Source organism: Molothrus aeneus, chromosome 1, assembly GCF_037042795.1.
Source record: "Molothrus aeneus isolate 106 chromosome 1, BPBGC_Maene_1.0, whole genome shotgun sequence".
NCBI classification, from domain to species: Eukaryota; Metazoa; Chordata; class Aves; order Passeriformes; family Icteridae; genus Molothrus; species Molothrus aeneus.
Window position 1 is genome coordinate 17,365,259 of NC_089646.1, and position 20,545 is coordinate 17,385,803.

The window sequence follows — 20,545 nt, forward strand, 5'->3', positions numbered from 1 at the left end:
GCTCTGATGGCACAAATACCTGTCTGGCTCTGAGAAGTCATGTAAAGCAGGAATGTTTTCTCCAAAAAGGCTCTGTGAACTGTACCTGGTAACAGGCAGCTTCCAATATGCATGACCTTATACCTGGGATTGAGTGTCAGCTTTCAGGGTAATTTATATTTACTACCAGACTAGGTTAAATGCTTCCTGATTAATTTGCTTTATTCTATCAGTAAATTTGCCTACATTCCTGAGGAAGTAATGCTGAGCTGGCCAGACTGGCTTTCTGCAGGACAAATCTAGATCCATATATTACTTCTCAGTTTGAGACTGTTCAGAGCAGTCAATGTAGGAAGATGTGGTGCTGTTCATTTCTCAGGGGCCATGCTAAGTTTTCAAAGGAAGCAAAATGTCTATATAATGTTGTCACTGACTGTTATGAGGGGGGGCTTGTACTGTAGCAATTGACTAAATTCCAGTTTTGGATTAGGAGAACAACCAGTGGAGCAATTTCATTGCTTGTCAATTACAGAATGCCACAGGAGGGCAACCTGCAAATTGTAATTTGTGCTGAGTGATGGTAATAGAAGTGCAAATGATCATCCATAAATAGGGACTGCAGGTATCACAACTATCCTCTCTGTGTGTACTGATTTTGGCTGGATGGAGTTTATTTCCTGTGTAGCAGTTCAGATTTGTGGACTGTACTTTGGATTTGTGACCAAAACAGTGTTGACAATACACCAATGTTTTGGTTGTTTCTTAATAGTGCTTGCAAAAATGCATACCTTCTATACCTGTTCTTTTTGTCATGCTCCTCCCTCAGTAAATATGCTGGCAGTGGCCAAGGTGCTGGGCAGGGACAGAGCTGACCCCAACTGACCAGAGGGATATCTCATAGTGAATTAAGCGGTCCTCAGCAATAAAATTTGGAGGTAAAAAAAAGAAGAAAGGAGGGATATTTTGTGCTTGCCTTCCTAAATTACCATTATGTGTGATGGAGCCCTGCTTTCCTGGAAATGAGAAATTTTGACTCTGGGATTGAGGAATTAGGTGCAGGAATTGCTGGTCTGATAAAAAAAAAAGAAAAATATGTTCTCCGTATCTCAGAAGAATGCACTCACAAAGGTCTGTTTTTCAAACAAAGCAAAACTTTTCACCTCCATCCACATCTACACCTCAAAAGGATTAAATCAGAAAATGCATAGAAGTTTGAGCTCTTTAACCCTGCTGACAACAGTGGATGCTGCATGGATTTCTGTGCTGGGATATAAGCGAGGTCAAGCAGCAATGCCAAACAAGGCTTGTACGGTGGCTTGTGGACACATTGTGATCTACTTGTTTCTGTGTCTTTCAAAGTAATTTCTTTGCAGTGTCAAAGAAATTTCTTTACATTGTCACCATTTTGTTATCTCCTGTGAAAAAGCCAGGGAGTTGGATTTGATGGGGATTACAGAAAACACAGAACTGGCTGTTTTCCTTCAATTCCCTGGCAGGACTGGCTCTGTGAATTGGCAACATGGACAGCCACAGCAGGAGGAATGGCCAGAGCCCTGTCCCCTTCCACAGCCACACAGGATCCCCTGCCTTCCCTCCTCACTCTGCCCCTACCTCTTGGACACAGGATTATTTGTGTTTTCTCAACATTAGGGTGGATCAAAACATGAACGATTGCATCTTTTTGAGAAAGTCTAGTTTTTGATGGGCCTCACGTTATTCTTTTCAGAAATTAAAAAGATAGAAGTAAAATAGAGCCAGTGTCAGTAAAGAGTATTCCTGCACTGCTATTGTTACAGGACTACTGTAAATACTGTAGCCTGGTTTAAGTTATATTAGAGAAAGACAAGACATATTCCAGAGTCTTGAACTTTAAGCTGCTGTCTGCATCTGTCCAGTCATCCTTGGTATTTCTGCCATGTCCATGTCTGTGTCTGTGCTGTTCTCGGTCTGTGCCTGAGATTTCTCTTGTCTAATTTAGGAAAGTTAAAATGCAAATATTTCAGCTGAAATAATTACCTCAGTGAAAAAATCAGTGGCTTAAGACAGTCCTTAAGAATTCACTCCCTCCTAAGGCAGGCATTTGCAGACCACAGGTAGCCAGCCCCTCACCACAGAAGCATCCTGTTTTGAGGTGCCACTCATTCTCCAGATCAGGTTCCCTCTCTCCGCTGATCCATGGGCAAGGAAAACATCCTCACCCCAAAAAAGCCCAACAAAAGCACAAAAACACCCCCCAAAAACAACAACCAACCACCAACAACAAAAAAACCACAACCAAAACCAACCAACAAACCAAAACCAAAAAACTTTGACCCATGTTTTAGTTCCTTAAGAGTGGCTCTGAGGAGTACAGGAGGGAGGCAGGGTCACCCAGTGCTGCCTTGGGGTGTGAGCCCAGAGTCGCAGCAAGTCTGGGGACCTGGCAGATGCTTTAAATTTGTCATTTAAAATATTTCAATCACAGCAGCAGGAGGAGAAGTAACACTCCCTCAGGGAGGAAGAAAGGTGGAAGACGTGCTACCAAAACACATTGCCATCCCCTTAGAAGAGTGACATTCACCTGAGATGACAGGAGTGAATGAGGCAAGTTCACATGTATTATGACAAAACCATGTCAGATCTGGCCAGAATTTACCTTCTAAACTAGAAATTTTTTGCTATTTGAATGCTGTTTTGTTCCCACTACTGAAATGGGAAGGAGCAGAAGATGGCACATAACTGTGTCATAATTTTCCCCAGAACCAGAGTAGAGATATTTCACATTTCAAATTTAAACTAGAGAGGCATCAGGGAGATGCTGCAGCTGCCAAAGCAGAGCCTGCCCTGGCACCCTCATCCCCTCCCCTGGCAGATGCTCTCCCATGTCAGAGCAGAGGGAAAGCCTGCGCTGGGCACCCAGGTACCCAGCACATGTATTAGAGCACAACTTGTTTTACTCACTTCTCTGCTGTTCTATTCTTTCTCTAGAGTCCCATAATGATATTATCAGACTTCTAAAGTCCATACCTCTTTGGTGTGTTCTTATGGCTACAGATCTTCACTGCCTCCTTCTTCTACATGTTGTTCACTCTCAGGTCAGGGCTCCTCTAAGACTCTCCCTGACTGGCTAACCTGCCCCCTTTTATCCCAGTCATCTTCATTGGTCACAGCTGCAGCCCATCAAGGGCAACTAGGACCTCTGGGGCAAAGCCTCTATACAGATATTCAAATACAAAACATTTCCTCTACTATACTTCTCTCTCCGTGGACCAATGGAGACTGGTTTTAGGGAACACCTCACACTCTCCTGAGCAGTCACAGTGCTTGCCCTGTCACATAACTGCTTTTCTCTGTAGCTGTCATGTTGTGGAGGTTTAGTGGCCTTTTAAAATTGTTATATCACAAGTATTCTTGGATGGTATCCAAATTTATAAGGGTGAAATATGAGGTTAAGAAATTGGGGTTTGGACTAATCTCAGTCTGGTCTCTTACTGAGCTCTCAGCTGAATGTCTCTTAGCGAAAGCTTTCTTTCAACTTACTGAAAAATGCTGTGATCTGCCCTGGCAACATCTTATTAGAATGCCAAGAACAAGATCAACAGCTGTGCTGTGATTTCCATTCCTGTGCTGTGTCTGACATTTGCTCACTCCAGCCCTCCTGCCACCACACATTGGACTTCTGAAGGTCCCTTCCAGCCTAAATGAGGCTCTGATTTTATGGCTGTTCAAGCACAGACTTCCATGCACAGCTCTGCAGCTTGAACTGAATTACTCATAATGAGGGCATTTGTTAAACATGTCCTTTTAGGATATGTCAATGCTTTCTGGTTTCTTTCTATAGATCTTTCCTTGAATAAAATATCTGACAATCTTTATTCTAGTTACATAAAAGATTTATGTATCTCTTTTTCTAAGTGAATAGAGGTATTCTTTATGGAAAAGGGAGAAGGATGCTTAATATCTTTCCTTTTTTGTATATTGAAATTAAATCTAATAAGTATTTTTGTATTTATTTTATAACTATATTGTCCTCTAAATTACATGTGCATGGAAAATTTAGAGACCTTTGCCACTCAGTATCTCATTTCGTCCTTCCCAGAAACAAATATATTATTATTATTGATATTGATATTTCCATTGCTCTTTCCTGACCACAAGAAAATAACTGATGCAATTTTAACCACATTTTGGTGTCTCTTTTTCATGATATGGTTTACAACAACTCAAGGTCAGGGGGCAATTTTTCATAGGGAGGCACATTGACTGAAGGAGGAAGAATTGGTATGCTTAGAACAATTTACTTTGCAACAAAGCAGATCTGGAGTATTACTGTGAGGGCAGACTGAAGGAAAATGAATATTCCATCTTCTGTGAAAACCCAACTTCAGAGGTGACTGGATGAACTTGTCCTAAGCCCATTTCTCTCCCCCAAAGCATGACTGAAATGCACATTGTCTCATTCTGTTCACACAAAGATAAAAACTTGGAGCTCTAAGAAATACCATCTCCTGATCATCTGGAACCTCACTGAACTCTCTGGCTCCTTTTGCCTTCCTGGAGGGGCCAAAACTCACACTGCAAAGCTTGTGGGCTTCCCTGTCACCTCACACACCATGCCCACTCACAATGAGTTTTAGTTCCTCCTTGTGCACAGCTCAGCCAACAGCAGCCCTGCAGCTCTGCCACCCAAACCTGCCCATCTCCATTTTATATAGCCTCCAAAACATTCTCATCTTGCTAATTTCATAGTAAGTGCATGTTTTGAAACTGAGGCAGAAAGAGGATTTAATAGCTATGAGAGAAACAGCTGCCACTATGAAAAACATGGTGCCAAATCCACAGGTTGAATTTCAAACATGAAGAAAATATGTGTGACTCCAAGGGTTTTGGCCATGGGGAGGAGCAATGGCTGCTGCTCCATTCTCCTGTGCTGTCATTCCCACAGTGGGTGAATAAAAAAAAAATTTAAAGACTTCATTTTGTTTTAAGTCTTTTGTGTACAAATTCTGCAGAGTGACTCCCAGCTGTTGTAGGTGGAGCCCTGCTGAATAACTGCTAACTTTGTAAAAGCTGTCACTTATAAAATGTTCTAGCAATTCCTCCTTTGATCATAACGTTTTCAGTGATATTCTCTTCAAACAGTAGCTGCTACATACACTGATCATCTTAAAGAACACCTTTTTAGGCCTATTTTATACTTTTATAGTGTGGGGAAAGAAGGTGGCTCCAAATTTTACAGTATTTACACTGCGGCATGTGACATTGCCTCTTTTAGTTACTACTCTCCTGGTGTTAATTCCTGAATATTTAATTTTCCTCTTTGGCTGCTATCAGGAATAGGGCTGAAGTTTTCTAGGACTCTGAGAAGTTTTTCTCACAGATTCAGGGGCCACTTTCCATTTGCAGCTTGTATTTTGTCTCCTGCTCACCCGCCACTCCTGCAGCAAGGGTAAGGCATGGCCACCTGCACAACCTGAGAGGATTATGGGGGCCCCAGTAAGGCCTGGCACCTCAGTGCCATCAGCATCCTGGCATCAAACTTCAACTATTTATTTAAATTTAAATCTCCCATTTTTGAATCCTAAATTTGTGCTCACTAACTTGTAGGCTAAATGCCTTCTTGGAGTAAGAGGATGACTATGGAAGTAATAAGGGACTGATGTGTCCCAGCTGTTACACCCCCACTGTCTCTGCTCTCCTTTTTGTTCCTTTACCCTGTGCATTTTGACAAAGATCAAAAGATCAGCTTCTGCTTTTATGATGAGAGCCCCCAGAGCTGCACGTAATGCTCAGCAGTAGATATTGTTCCTTTTCCCTCTGTGTCCACTCTCATTTGAGAAGATGATTTTATGGGGGTGGAAAGTGTGGTGCTTGTTAGCCCATTCCTTAGACAGACTTGGTTAAATAGTCCCATCCTCCCACTGCCTACAACCAATGTGACTTTATGTCTGTTTGCAGACACATTATTGTGAATTTTAAACTACTTTTGCTGTCATTCTTTACTTGCAGGGTGTCAGAAAGCACCAGAACATGAGCTACAGATGCTGTGGTTTTGTTTTGTATGAAGTCCCTTGAACATCACATGCCTTGCACCCAAGCAGAGCCCAAGGAGTCCACAGAGTTGCTCACAGGAGAAGAAGAGTATTTTAAGCCTCCACCTTTGTTTTTTGCCCTTTTCTTTACCCTTTGTTGTCCAGTGCTTGCAAACCCAGAAGTATGCTGGGATGACTTGCTCTTCCCATGCCATGCCTGCTCAGAGGGGGCTGCCTGTGGGTGTGACAGTGCTGCCACCCAGTTCTCTGCACCAGGGCTGCTCTCAGTGCCTGTGCCTGCCCTCTGCAGCCCGGGCTAAGGGCAGCCCTCGGGGAAGGTGCTCCCCTTTCACTCTCATCGCCTAAAACCGAGGTGTAAAACACCCGTCCTGGAAGCACAGGCACTTCCTTTTATTCTGATTACCAAAATGTCTCCTGGAAATAACTGGGCAATACAGCAAAGAGGAGAGGCATAAAAACTGTGTAGCATCATTATATTTTCACTTACTTACCTGCCTCTCTCTTTTCTATTGTTTTGTAACCACCATATAAATAAAGGATTTTTTCCTTCCACTGCTATCTGTGTCTTTTACTTTATGTTGCAATAGACTTGGAAACCACTTGGGGGAACTTCTCCCATCGCAGTTAATTACAGGTAAAAGACTGTATTATCAAAAATACATACTGATCTGACTCAGCTGCTTTTATGATCACTGCATATCACAGAAGATATTCAGCAGATTTTTATTCACAGTAGATTTCACTTAGAAATGTCAAATACTTAAGACTTTTGCAGATAAACCATTCTTTTGATTTGTTACTCTGATCATATAGTTTGGGAAAGCTTGCTTTTGAGTGAATTCCTAATTAAGCATTGAACTGGCACTGAAAAACCTCTTTTAAAATCTTGAACTGTATCGAGACCTACACAAATGGGGAAATATTATTTAGTTGCAAAATAGGACTTGATGACCAGTTAGGGTAATGTCACAATAGAAACTGTTCGGCACAAATCAGTGTAGATCTCGCATGGATTTTCCCGCTCACGACTCCTTTATTTAAACTCCTTTATTAAAGAGTTCGGGCCCTCCTGGGCAGAAGGTGCGAGCGGGAGGGGCGCGGAGCCGCCGCCGCCTCGGCGCCACCAGGGGGCGCGCTGCCCCGCGGCCAGCCTGGAAACGCTCCCGAAAATCCCGAAATTCCCGAAATTCCGCCTGCCGGGTGGGACTGCTCCTCCTGCGAGCTCCAGAGGCCTCCAGGAAGGGCCTCCGAGCTCCATGCTCGGTGCTACATGGTACCGGGGCGTTTGCAGGGAAATGCCCCGTGCCTGTCCCCTGCCGTGTCACCGGCTGCCCTTCCCCTGCCGTGTCCCTGGCAGCCCTTCCCCTGCCGTATCTCCGGCAGCTTTCCCCTGCCGTGTCCCTGGCAGCCCTTCCCCTGCCGTATCTCCGGCAGCCCTTCCCCTGCCGTATCTCCGGCAGCTTTCCCCTGCCGTGTCCCTGGCAGCCCTTCCCCTGCCCGTCACTCCCGCCTTCCCCGCTCCCGTGCCCGGCCCGGCTGCGGGAACCCGGCCCTGCCCCCGTGCCTTCCGCCCATGGCTCAGGCCCAGCCAGGTTGCCCAGCCAGGTGCCAGGATCACAGCATTTCTTGGGCACCAAGGTCATAGCGTTCCTCATGCTGAGATTTTTTTCCCAGCACTCCAACACAGTAATCCAATAGCTTCTAACAACAGCAAGAATCAAAAATTACTCAGTGTGAGGCCCAGTCACATCCCTTCATGCCTCCAAATCCAGGAACGGCTGTACTTAAAACAAATGGTCAATTAAGGCCTTAATTTATGCGTTCTTACAAATATCTAAATGCCTTTACCTGTGGCAAATCATGGAAATATCTGAAACCAATGGCGCTAGGTCCATGGCTGAGGTTAAGCCCGCAGCTGGTTGCTATCCAGGACTAAGGCCCTGGCCTCTTCCTCCTCACCTCATGGGGCCATGAGGGGAAATGCTCTGAGCAGAATTTTTCTTTGTGAGGATGTTGAATTCTGTGACAGAGGCACCAGTGTCAGCCCCTGGGCCAGTGCCCAGCGTGCAAATGACTGGAAGAAACTGATGAATCTGTGTGAGAAAGAAAAAAAGAGAGGAGATGCAGGGTGAGGAGTGGAGAAGAAAGGGAAAATACAAAAAAATTGGGAAAGGGGAGAGGAGAGGGAGAGGAGAGGGACTGGGAGAGGGGCTCTTCCTAGACCTGTGAATATCTTCCAAGAGCCTTGTCAGAGGATATCAGAGAGACCACCAAAGTCTTTTTCTCCCTCCTGCACCCCTCAGAGAGAGAACAGACCTGCAAACAGGTGCAAGGAGTAATAGTCACAGAGGATTTTGTTGTAAGTCTTTGCCATAGGGTAACTCTCCAGCATTGAAAACAGGACACTAAATGCAACACACATATGCAAAGATAATTCCAGTGTTTAGTTTTCATTTCCCTTTTTAGGTAAAGGAAGTCTGATGTTCACTTGCACAAATCATTGCACCCCTGGGAATTGTGTACCTGAAGTGTAGCTGAGACATTTCATGGTCTTGTATTACTGATCCTGAGGCACACTGTGGTGCCTAAGTGCTGTTGAATAATCTGGGGGTGTTGTGTCAGCTTTTTAAAGGCAGAAGAGCATTTCTTTAGGCTGCAATGAAAGGCTTTAAACCACAGCCACCAATGCAAAAGAGACTTACTCGACCTCACTGACAGCCACAAGTGGGGGAAAAGCTCCCCAGAGGGAGGAGGGAAGAGGCTGGGCATCAGCAAGCACACACATCCTTGTAGAGAAGGGAAGGTTGGAGAGCTGGGGGGAGGAGTATCTGTCACTTTGCTGCTATTTTAGCACTCTGCATCCAGCAGCCAAGCTGATCAGAAGCAATCAGGACAATGGTTTGATGGCCTAAACTGCTGCTTCTGTGGAAAGTGGATTTCATCTAGGTCTCCCAGCTGTGGGAGATGCTCTGAGAGAAGGACATGCACACAATCACCATGGAATATTTGGCCCTCCAGACTACTGCTTTCCTTGCTGAAGCCATGGCAGCACTCTTCTTTGCACTTCTCACAAAGGGGGAGCACCACAAAGAATGCCCTAGCTTCTCAGTTTAGACACCTTTTGAACCATGACCAGTGCTGATGGTCCTTTCCTCTGGCTTCTTCTTCCAAGATACACATATATATGCATATTTAAATAATTTTAAGGTTGGGTTTTTTTGTAATAAATATGATTTTTATGGTCTCTGTCAGGTCATTGGCTAAACCTCAGGAAGTCAGGGCAAAGCTGGGCTTACAAAGCCCACCCCACCTTGCTGGAAGGTCATGATTGGGATTAGCAAAAATTTGCACTGTAAAGACTTGGCTTTGACTGGACCATCAGGGGATTTCTCCCCAGGAAAAACAACAGATTGGCATTTGGTATCTCCCTGGTATGACTTTACATAGTTAACAGGAATCAAAAGAAACTACCATGCTGAAGCTCAGAGGCCCAGAGCTGTCTGACCAGCTCTTGCCAGGATTCCAGTTTGCTCAGCAGCATTGGGAGAACTGTAAAGAAACTCCTCAGCTTCTGACTGGGCCATCTTGAGCTTGAGGATTTATATCACCCTTTGAAATGTTTGAGTCACAGCAAACATTATTTCTATTATGACAAATTTTTGAATAGAGATTGAAATGATAATTTTTCTTCTTGCTGTAGGAGTACACGTTTTCCTTTGCCTCCTTGTCTAGAGGCTTAGGGTTGCCTGGTTACTCTGACTCAGAAACTCTGTAAGGTGTCTCTTGGTGAAGGAGCAGATACAATTTGGCAATTAGAGAAGCTTGATTTGTCATCTAAATGTAGAAATCCTTAGGAAAAAATAACCATTTGAGGAGCAGTTGCACAGAATCCACAGTGAGAAAACTCTCAGGACATACATTGGTACTGAACATTGCTGGTTTGCTTATTGTAGAAGCATGAAGGTCGTTAATAATATATGCAATAATTAGGAATGTTTTTCAGTGTTCAATTAATAGAATCCTGTTCTTAGCATATATGAATTGCAAATGTGATCAGAAAAGCATTTTTGTTGAAGAATTTCCCCATGGACTAGTGCTATAAAAAGACTCCATTCAGGCAGCAATCTGTTCATCTTGGGCTGGAGTTAAAGGCACAGGATACATTCAGGTGAGCACCCCAGTACAGCCACACAGCCAGCTAAAGCATTTCTTATCTGCTTCAGTGTGCACATGGCTACATATATATTTTTATATAGCACATGTGTGCCTATAAATGTGTGCAAATATTCTTACAATTATGCATTTGTTCTGCTTAGGAAATTTGTGATTGTAGGAATGATTTTACTTTGCGAAGCTCCTTTAGAACTGAAGCCATGTTGTTTCAACAGTTGCTTCATAGATGCCCTTTAGTTGTATGCATTTTGATGCATCAGAAAACACTTCAAGAACAAAGAAGGTTATTTAATGGTCAGGAAGGTGAGGAATGTTTGATAAAAAGTCAGATCTGTAGACCAACAGTTTTGCTATCCAGGGACCAGAAAGGCTCAGCTAGCGTAAACTCTAAAAGGTCAGAATTTGATTTAATGAACTGAACTTTCAAGACAAGCAATGTTTTTCATACAGGATATCCCCTCAGGCTTGCTTTATTCAGATAGCAAAAAATGCAGAACAAATAGACTGACAAAAATGTTCTGGTTTGTATATCTTGCATGTTTTTAATCAAGTGTCACCACTGTACACTTATGGTTAAATTTTGTATCCCTCACGCTGTATTTAGTAGGGGTAGGGCATTACCTTATAGCCTTATGTTATGCTCAGCACTGTGTCCTACATCAGCAGGATCTGAATCATTGTCTGCACCACGTCTGCTCACAGTCTCACTTTGGACACAGCCCAGCTGAAGTGGGCTTGAACACCTCCATGCTGTCGGGATCTCCCACTTCTCACTTGGTTTTTTTCAGCTCTTAAAATGCAATGGCTGTAGTAGGGAAACGGAAAGCCACAGGTGTCTGTCCTTATTATTAACAAATAGGGATAACTCAGGAAAAACATCACCCAGGGTTATTTTCAGAGTTATATAACTCACTGTAACAATCATTTATGTGAAATGGTGAAACTGTTAGGTAGTCATGGTATCAGGAGGTTCTTGCCAGAACTTTGATGAAGAAAAATTGTGGCTCTCTTATGAAAGTTAGTTGGATTTTTGTGGTTTGTATTTTTTTTTTTTAACCAGAGTCATTTGCAGTTAATGGAACAATCAGAATACATATATTTTCAGCCAGGCACAAGGTAAACCTACAATATTCTCTACAGGAATGGTATGTAATCTGCTTACTAAGTACTGTGGGAAAAGTACAATAAAATGAGATCATTTGCAGATAACACTGCCCTCCAAAAATATTTACATTAAAATATAAGAAATGGAGAACAGTTCAGGAAGCCTTACTGCAGCAAAATTGAGTAAACAAAGAGGTGGAACATGCATTGCAGAGAGTGGTGGTTGGCAGGAGTAATTGGAGTTTGTGTTAATCTGAATTAGTTCTGCCTGTTAAAAACTAGGTTTGCAGTCGAGGAGCTTGAGAGGGATCATGGGTGGCCTGTGGCAGCTCCTCTGCTTCACTCCCTGGGGCCCTCCAGGCTCCACAACCTCCCAGGACAGGCAGGACCCCAAGCCTGGCAGTGGCTTCCCTACAGCTCAGCATGCAGTGGCAGCAGGGAAGGGAACAGGGAAAACTAGAGTAGGAAGAATAATAGAATGGAAAATAAAGAGATTGCACTGGGAGTTTGTTTTTGCAGATCACAAATCATCAATCTGTGACCAGAAAAATTAAAATCTGGTCCCCACAACAAAGCAGGATTTAACAACAGGAGAGTGAACGTCAGGATACAGATATTGTGAGTGGGGGCTGCCTGCTGACAGGCTGCTCATTCTGTAATGCCTCATGAAAGCAGTGATGACCTGTTTGTGTTCTCCCTCTAGGATTCTCCACTTGGTTCCTTCCTGAGAACTTTCAGCCAGAGGTGGATTTCTGTTTCTATATTAAGGTTCACTCACATTCAACATCATTATTCCAACCCCTATTATAGTTTTGACTGGTATATCTTATGTTCTATTTTCTGAAGATAATATCCATGTTAACTCTTGGAGTCACAAAATAGAATGAATTTCATCAACTTATTTTGGATGTTTTCACTGACTTTATGTGTGCAATATAATTTGTCTATACAGATAGTTTATTTAGGAGGACTTAAAAGAGAAAACTGCAAATCAGAGATACATTATATTTTTATTCTGTAAAATAAAAAAAGTAAAAGTTATTCTGTAAAATAAAAAAAGTCTGTAAAAACTATTTCTTTATTTATTAAGAATTACATTTGTCTTGAGTGAGAAAATGGTCTCACATCTTTTACCAGTCATGTTTTGACTTACAGTAATTGCCATAGTAAAGAGAGAAATTGCATTTCCAGGTTGTCTTTCTCCAGCAAATGACCCAAAAATGGTATTCACAGAATTTTGGTGCTCCATATTGAAGGGGAGGAAGGAAGTGATAACACCCAAGTGGAAAGCCCAAGGATAAAAAGCATCTATTTTTACCCCAAATTTCTGAGACCATCAATTTCTTCTTTGTAACATGGTGGTTTTTATTGTGATGCTCCAGGAAGATTCATTTAACAAAACCACCTGAAATATACACAAACCCCATACAGAAAAAAAATTTCAGATTCAAACTTGGATGTAAAAAATTTACAGAGAAATAAAGAAAACACAGTGGGGAAGAGGCTGGCTTCTCAAGCCCTGAGGGATTGACAGTCTGCCGTCAGAATGAAGTAAATAATTATATTATTTTTTTAAATTACAAATTATTTAAAAATACACTTGCCTCAGAGTTGGCCTAAACTGCAGCCCTTGGAACAATCAGGCTGGTGGCAAGCTGTTCTTGCCTGCATTTCTGTTTTAATTTTAGTGCAAGAAAAGGGATTTTATTATTGCTCTTTCTTGCCTAATGAATAATCAAAGTTTTTCACATCTTTGGATGGAAACATGCTGGGACAAATTTTTTCCCTAGTTTATGCCCACTCTTAATGCGTTCACATATGAATGCATTCACAGCCTCAGAGGGGGATAACATTAGTTGAAGCTCAGAGAAAGAATAAATAAATTACTAAGAGACAGCTGTAAGTACACATCCACATACATAGCTGTGAGGTTCTGGCCTCATAATTGGAGATCCTTTTTACAGATTTATCCACAGCCTGGTACACTTCTGGCTTCCTACTATGAATTAGTTCACCCTTTCTTAAAAGTCACTTTGTTACCTATCTGGTGCATAATATTAATGATGTTCTCAGCAAATGAGGAGAATCATAAACACCAGTGATGACGGAGAAATAATCAAGGATCAGGAAGTTTCTAATGGGAAAATGGAGCCTCCCACAGAGAATTCTGCTTAAAATATCATCTTTTACTAATTGATATAGTCACTGGTGTTGGAGATATTGTTGTTTTGCACCTGATTTAAATAGAGTTCAATGAATACTTTAATCAGACTAGGAATCTGAAGTGTTTATTGTGGTTTTTTTCCTGAAAGAATTTTGTAAAAAGAGTATTTTAGAGAAGCTGAAAACTCAGCAGCTAACATCAGTGATGCCCCAGCTGTGTGGGAAAGGGGTGGAGCAGTGCAGTTTCATAATGTTAGGTGGCCTAGATACTCACCCAGGTATATCCACCTCTGCACGAAAGAAAGATTTTTTTCAGTTACTCCTGAATTGTTACTTCCCAGAGACCAGTGCTACTGGAAAAGGAGGAGGAGATGAGAAGAACTAACTCACCTGTGCAGTGAAGGGATCCTTCTGAAACCTGCAGTGTAAGAAGATTTGTAAGAAGATTTCTGAAATGTAGCAAAGTCCAGGCTGAGTTTCCCAGGCTCCTGTAAAGGATTAAGGGCACATTGCAGTAGATTTTCTTGTGTGTGAAGCTGTGAATGCAGAGTGACAATATTCACACAGGACCCCTGGGACCCTGGAATCCATTCCTGACAAAAAGTAGGCTGCATCTATGTGTTGCTGCATGTAGGAGTTAGCTGCTTCTCTGCCGTGGAAGTATCCTCCTCAAAGTTATTTTTGTATAGCCAGTCTTTCTTTCTGTATGTGCAAAGCTTAAAGTTTTAATTGCCTCTGATGTTTGAGCCTTTGGGATTCATGGTTTTATGGTCCTCCTTGCAGCTATTTATTTCATACAAATTCATGTAAACAAAAGCTGATCTTTTTCCAATTAATAAAGTTCCTTCATTTAAGTAAGGAAATTAAAGATACACATTTCTATCAAGGAACTATTTCTTTCAAATGTCTTTCTGCATTATTACTTAAGGGTGTAGGAGGAGGAGGAGAGGGAAGGAATGCATTTCTCTCTGATTCAACCACAGAGGTGCAAACCTAAGTGAAACTGCCCCTCCAGCTCCCTTCCTAGCAAACAATGGTTCTTGGACACAGTTTTAAGATCACTTTTTCATCTTATTGTTTACTTTCTCAGCATTGTTGACTTCCTCAGCACTAAGTTTGAGGAAGAGAAGTAATGCCACACAGAGATATGGCTTAGTGGGAAATGGCACCAAAAGCTACAGGAAGCTTTTTTATGCCTTTCTGAAAGCAGCATATCAAAGGGTAAAAGCTAAGCTACAGAGGATGCTTATTGTGCCAGGACAATAGCACAGACACCCTCACTTGAGATGGTTAAGGTTTATTTTTCATGAAGCCTTTCATACTGCTGCTGGAAAATGCCATCCCATTGAATGTTTTGATGACAATGTACTGCTGTACCTTTCCCCAGCAGGAGCTTCTTGAATTCATAATGTACACGTGGTCAAACAAGAGATGGCAACGCTCCAGGATGTTGCCATGATTTCCAAGCTGCAGTCACTCTTCCCAGATTTTTTAAATTAAGCTTGAAAAAAAAGACAAATAAGCAATAATGACACTCCCCATAGAAGAGGGGTTTTATTTCTGCAGGTCTCCTTAGTCCATCCCTAATGGCAACACACTGTGTGTCCACTCAAAGTCCGATATCTTGGAGAAGCTCTGTCAGAAAGAAGGAAGTTGGATTGCTGTTGCTAAAGGGGCAGAGCTGGAGTTTCCAAGGTATTTTAGCTATGCATTGCTTTACTTTCAAAAATGTTCATGTTTTAGATTTCAAAACCAGGCTGGATTCATAAGTTGCTACAGGTTTTCTTGTTATTTAAATATTTTAGTTCTCTTCAGGCTGCTGCCACATATGATAAACCTTAACCACGTTCAGTACAATCCTAAGAATACAGTATATTGCCAGCATCAATCAAGACTAGAGCTGCAATACCAATCTCATTTACAATAATCATGTACAAATGTACATTCATTTTGTACACTGGTAACCTCTGAATGGGAAGGTTAACACCATCAGAACCTTCGTCTACTCTGTAAAAAAACACTGTCAGGTATCAGCAAATAAACTGAGCTAGAAGCCCACTTGCATTAGCATCTCATGCCAGAGTACATGGGAGTAGATCGGCTTCTTTTTACATTAAAGGATTTCTAGAACAAGGCTGATGTTTCAGAGCTTCTGATATTTCAGTCTCTTGTCTAAAGGTCTGCCTGCATAAAGCAGCAGTTCACTCCATAGTGACTCACTTTAGTGGATAGAAAACCTCCCCAACAGCACTTCATTCTGAGTCACAGTTTTCAAAAGTAGCAGTTATTCAATGTACATGGACTGACTGCCATCTTACTTGATCAATTAAATTCTGGAGCATTGCGTAAACGTCTCTGAAGAAAGGTGCAGCCTGATGGATTTGCAGCTACAGTGGTGATGGGATACATCTGCACAACAAGAAAGTTACCATGCAGTACCAGCCTCCTGCTTTTAGAGCTTTTGGTTGGAATTTTTTAAAAATAACTGCTGTTATGTGTCAGGGTCTTTAGGCAGCACCTAGGAGATAAATCAGGGATAGATGGATATAGTTGTGTATGATTCTATGCCTGCCTATGTGTGTATTTAAATGCATATATATAAATATATATTTATATATATACATACCATACAGAGACATATACATACATGTATATATATAAACACATGCACAATCTATTTTTCCACATACATTGCTGAGAATTTTGGTTGGCTGTTTATGAAAGTATGAAAAAAAACAAGAGTGAGCTTGAAGACTCTGGGCAGAGAGCTGTGATCCAATGCTGGCCACCTACTGTCAATCCTCCCAGATGGATTCTGGCTGAAATCAAGGCAGCCTTCATGGGGCAGGAGAGCACAGCACAGTGAAGAGCCCAGGGTGGCCAGGAGGCAGGTGGTGAGGGACTGCAGGCACAGGGACAGCATGAAGAATAAGGACTTCACTCACCTACTGATAGCAAACTAATTGCATTGGTGCAAACTTGAGACTCCCACAAACTTCTATGAAGTGCTTCAAGCATATTCAAAATAAGATTAAAATGGATAATTACCATTCTGGAATATTGGGGGGAAATTACAGCATACCCACTAAAGTTCAATGAAACTTAGCAATTACAGTTATTGACAAACCTGACATACAAAGGAGTTTTTACTCATAATTAAGTAGTAATCCTCCCTAGCAGCATTCTGGGAAGAAAATGTGGCATTCTAAGTAAACACAACAGTGGGGCTTTTACCCCAATTAGCCTTTAGACTTGCACATGGTCAGCACTGTTGCTTGAACTTGAACCTTGACATCCTTCATGGGCAAGAGAGAAATTAATACCATCACAGAATCATTTAGGTTGGAAAAGATCCTTAGGATCAAGTCCACCACTGAACCCTGTCCCTAAGCACCACATCTACACATCTTTTAAATACCTCCAGGAATGGTGACTCAACCACTTCCGTGGGCAGCCTGTTCCAATGCTTTGCAAGAAATTTTGGGGGGTGTTTTATTTGATGTCTTAGATATGGAGTTTAAGAGGAGACTGATTGTGTCCCAGACTCAATCAACTTTATCGATTCTATGTCTGTAAAGGGGACCCAGGGAGATTCACGGAGATGGCTCTTACTCAGTGGATAGTATTCTGGGGAGTCTTTGCTAAGTAAGTTGATGATACTTCCCAGTTCCCTCCCTCATCCCTCCCACACATCTTTCATGGTGGAGTTCTCCATCTTGCTGCTTTTTTCCCCAAACCCTGCAGCACATGAAAATCGTGGCTCCTCTTGGTTCCCAGCACAGATTTGGCTGGAATGTGGTGTGAAAGGTGATTCTCTCAGTGACCCATTGCAATCTGTACAGCAGGTTTGACAGAAAACTCCATTTCACCCGCCTGCAGTGGGCCCAGCCCCTTCACCAGGCCATGATGCCAAACCCCCCCCACCCCCCCACATTAGATGTGCTAAAGAGGTGAGAGGAGCCTCTCAGTGCACTGTGATGACAGAGCACACCCCAAGCTGTGGAGTCCTGCTGCCATTCAGAAACATTTGGAGTCATTATTGTATTCCTGAATGAAGACATTGGCACAGAAGAGCTGTCCTTGCACACTTAAGCAGATTTACATAGAAGGTTTTAGTAAGAAAGTGTTTGGAAGGAGGTCAGGTCTCATGTGAGTGTGGTGGCTCTGGTGTCTGTTTCTTGAGTCAGTGAGGTCATTGGGGGAACATGGAACCATGGTGCTCCACCACGGTGCATTACTGATGCAAATAGTTTACTACACTGATGGTTGCTATGGACTGCAGCTATAAAGCAGGGCAAAGCACAGCATTCATGCACACAGAAATGTATGGATATTCATTCCTCAAAGAAAGAATGTTATTTTGTTGAGTGGTGGAGAGGATTGGCTTCAACAGCAAGCAGACCAGCTATGTATCTTGGGAGGTGTGATCACACTGCATATATCACTGTGCTATGGCATATAAGTTTCTGAGGAAGAGAAAGAACTGAAATGGCTAAGTAGATGTGCTGGTTTACCTCAGTGATAAGTGACATTTCAGGGGCAGAACAAAGGGGTGGTTGGATTTCTGAGTGGGTTGGAGTATGATGTACAATTTTTACCCTCAACATTGATACAGTGAATCTCAGCTGCTCCTCATAACTTCACAGTAACTGTCCAGCTTTCTGCACTTGTTTGTGCATGGAGCATCTTTAAAGCCACCCCTCATATTAAGCATGACCTGCCACAACATCAGCATTATAATCCATACACTTCATGGATATCCAATTTCACTATCATACAGATTTTCACATGTGGCAAATTATAGACCCCAAATTCATCATATCCACATTTAATGGTTTCCAGTGCTGGAATAATACTGTACTACCTAAGACTTCATACCTATGATTAATAGCCTTAATATTCATCTCACTATACACATACATTTTACTTGATACTGATAGTATGCTGACTCCCTTAATTTCAGTAATTTAGACTGTTATTCCAATGTTTAAAAACTATATCAATTTCAAGTGAAATTGCAATCCATATATTATTTAAATAATTTTAAGCTTCCAGTAACTTTACATGACATCATTTCAATTACATCCTTGATCAATACAGAGAGCATTTAGTCATAAAAGAGAATGAGTTAGTCAGATGTACAGAGTTTTCAAGGTCACTGTATTGTTAATAAAACTTGTTAACTGACACAGGCATTAGTCATAAAGCTGAGTAAATGTAATGATTAAGCCACTCACAGCTCCTCACCATTCTGTTATATCCTGTTTTCTAAAGAGAGAATTTTTACTGTGGGGCCTTATTTAAACCTACTTAAGTCAGTGGAAAAACTGCCTGTGGCTTTGCTGGGCTTCTATCAGACTGCCACTAAATAACAGAAGCACACTCATGAAAGGAGCAGACAACAGGCTGGTAACTCAGGCAGACTCCTACACATCAGCTCCTGGCACAGTCTTTTGCTGCAACGTTCATCTCAGCAAGGCAGATGGAGCTTGACCAAGCTCTAGGTGGAACTGTAATTACATTTTATTCCTTCAGACAAGTCTTACTGCAGAAAGCACAACATTTTCCCTGCTGCAGAAAGAGGGGAATAATCACTGTTTGAATTGTTGGGGGAGTTGGTGATCCCCCAAGGGTAGGCTGGTGTCCACTTGCTGGGCACAAGGGACCAAATGAGAGTATACATACAACATGCAACCATACAAAGTGGGCAATAAACAGAGTGAGCAGTACCCAAATGGACAGACTTCAATTTAATGAAAACCCTATTCAGCTCCTGGGAGAGATCACAAAAGACAGAACTCCCTTTCAATGATAAGAAATGCATTATTTCTGTGCACATGGCCACTCCATACTGAATACTATCAGGTACAATGGGTTCTGTTTAAAAGTGAAGGATTTTTTCTGGCCTGTGTCTAGTCTGCCTTACTCAGACAGTCACCAGTGATGTAAGATCAGGCATTTGAATTATCCTTGCCTGATGAAAAGTTGGGAGGGTGGAAAGAAGTCTAAGGCATTGGCAGTGCCAATATATACAATACAGGATGAATCACATCCTATGTGGGATCCCACATCTCACCTAGTATGAGACATCTTGGATACCTTTAAATCTGAGATAGTCATCCTAATCTCCCTCAGAAAATGGATAGACAGACAGCAACTACCTCCTGTAGGCACTGCCTTTAGCCTGAAAGGAATTGCACCACTGAATGCATGGATTGTACTGAATAAGTCTCCATTGACCATACAAAGTAGAATCACCTACATAGAAGTTTCTGGAGGTGGAGATTCATTCAAGGCAGTCCCAAACACCCAAAAGCATTTGCTTGCAAGGCAAGAGAAATATCAAGTTGCCAGTACATAATGCCACCAAAATGGGCAGAATCCCTCCTTGGCAATGCCAAACGATGGTAATAGACCCCTGAGGAAGCTGAGTCTGCCACAGACACTGAGGGAGCACAAAACCCTTCAATGAGTAGACTGTATACTGCAGTCCGTGTTGAAGCCCCATGCAGGGCTGCATGCAAGAGAAAATGTCCAGTTAAATGGCCAGCTTGCTAACCAAAACCACACTTACATGACATGTGTAAAAGGTGTCTACTGACTCCAAAGAGCAAGGCATTAAATTCACTGCAAAGTAGCAGGAAACAGGCAGTACCTCATCCAGAAAGCTGATCTGGATAGGAGCAACAAGGCAGAGAAATCTGGCATTACACAGAGCTGGGAACAGCAGAGTGTGTGAACAGTATCATCAGAACATCACACAGCAGAGGGACGACAGCAGCAAGGTCAAAGGACTCCTCCTCCTGGTAGTAATAGTAACAAAGGAGCATTCAGTACTAAATCCTAGACACTCAAAGGATGTATCTGGAAGGTACAGCTGAACAGCAGCAGAGATTTTGTCCTTCAGCATGATTAATTTACCAGAACCACAGCCCCTGCTGCAGCCAGCTGCCACTGAAACAGCTTTTTCTAAACAGAGCAAATCCTAATCCAGCATAGTCCAAAGAAAGGAAAATCATGGGTTTGGGAGCTGGACCTGAAAGAAGTAGTAGTCTGTGCATATGGCTGCATTGCTGTCAGCAAAGCATTTAGAA

General features: G+C 42.3%; 1 long non-coding RNA gene across 1 annotated transcript in view; it reads right to left on the reverse strand.

Annotated features, from left to right (window-relative positions):
• The window catches only part of LOC136563503 (uncharacterized), a 41,769-nt gene extending 33,807 nt beyond the window's left edge, over positions 1-7,962 (reverse strand). Inside the window, exon 1 of the long non-coding RNA XR_010784630.1 lies at positions 7,860-7,962. This is a non-coding gene — a long non-coding RNA (uncharacterized lncRNA). The remainder of the gene's footprint in view (positions 1-7,859) is intronic.
• Between the last annotated feature and the right edge of the window lie 12,583 nt (positions 7,963-20,545).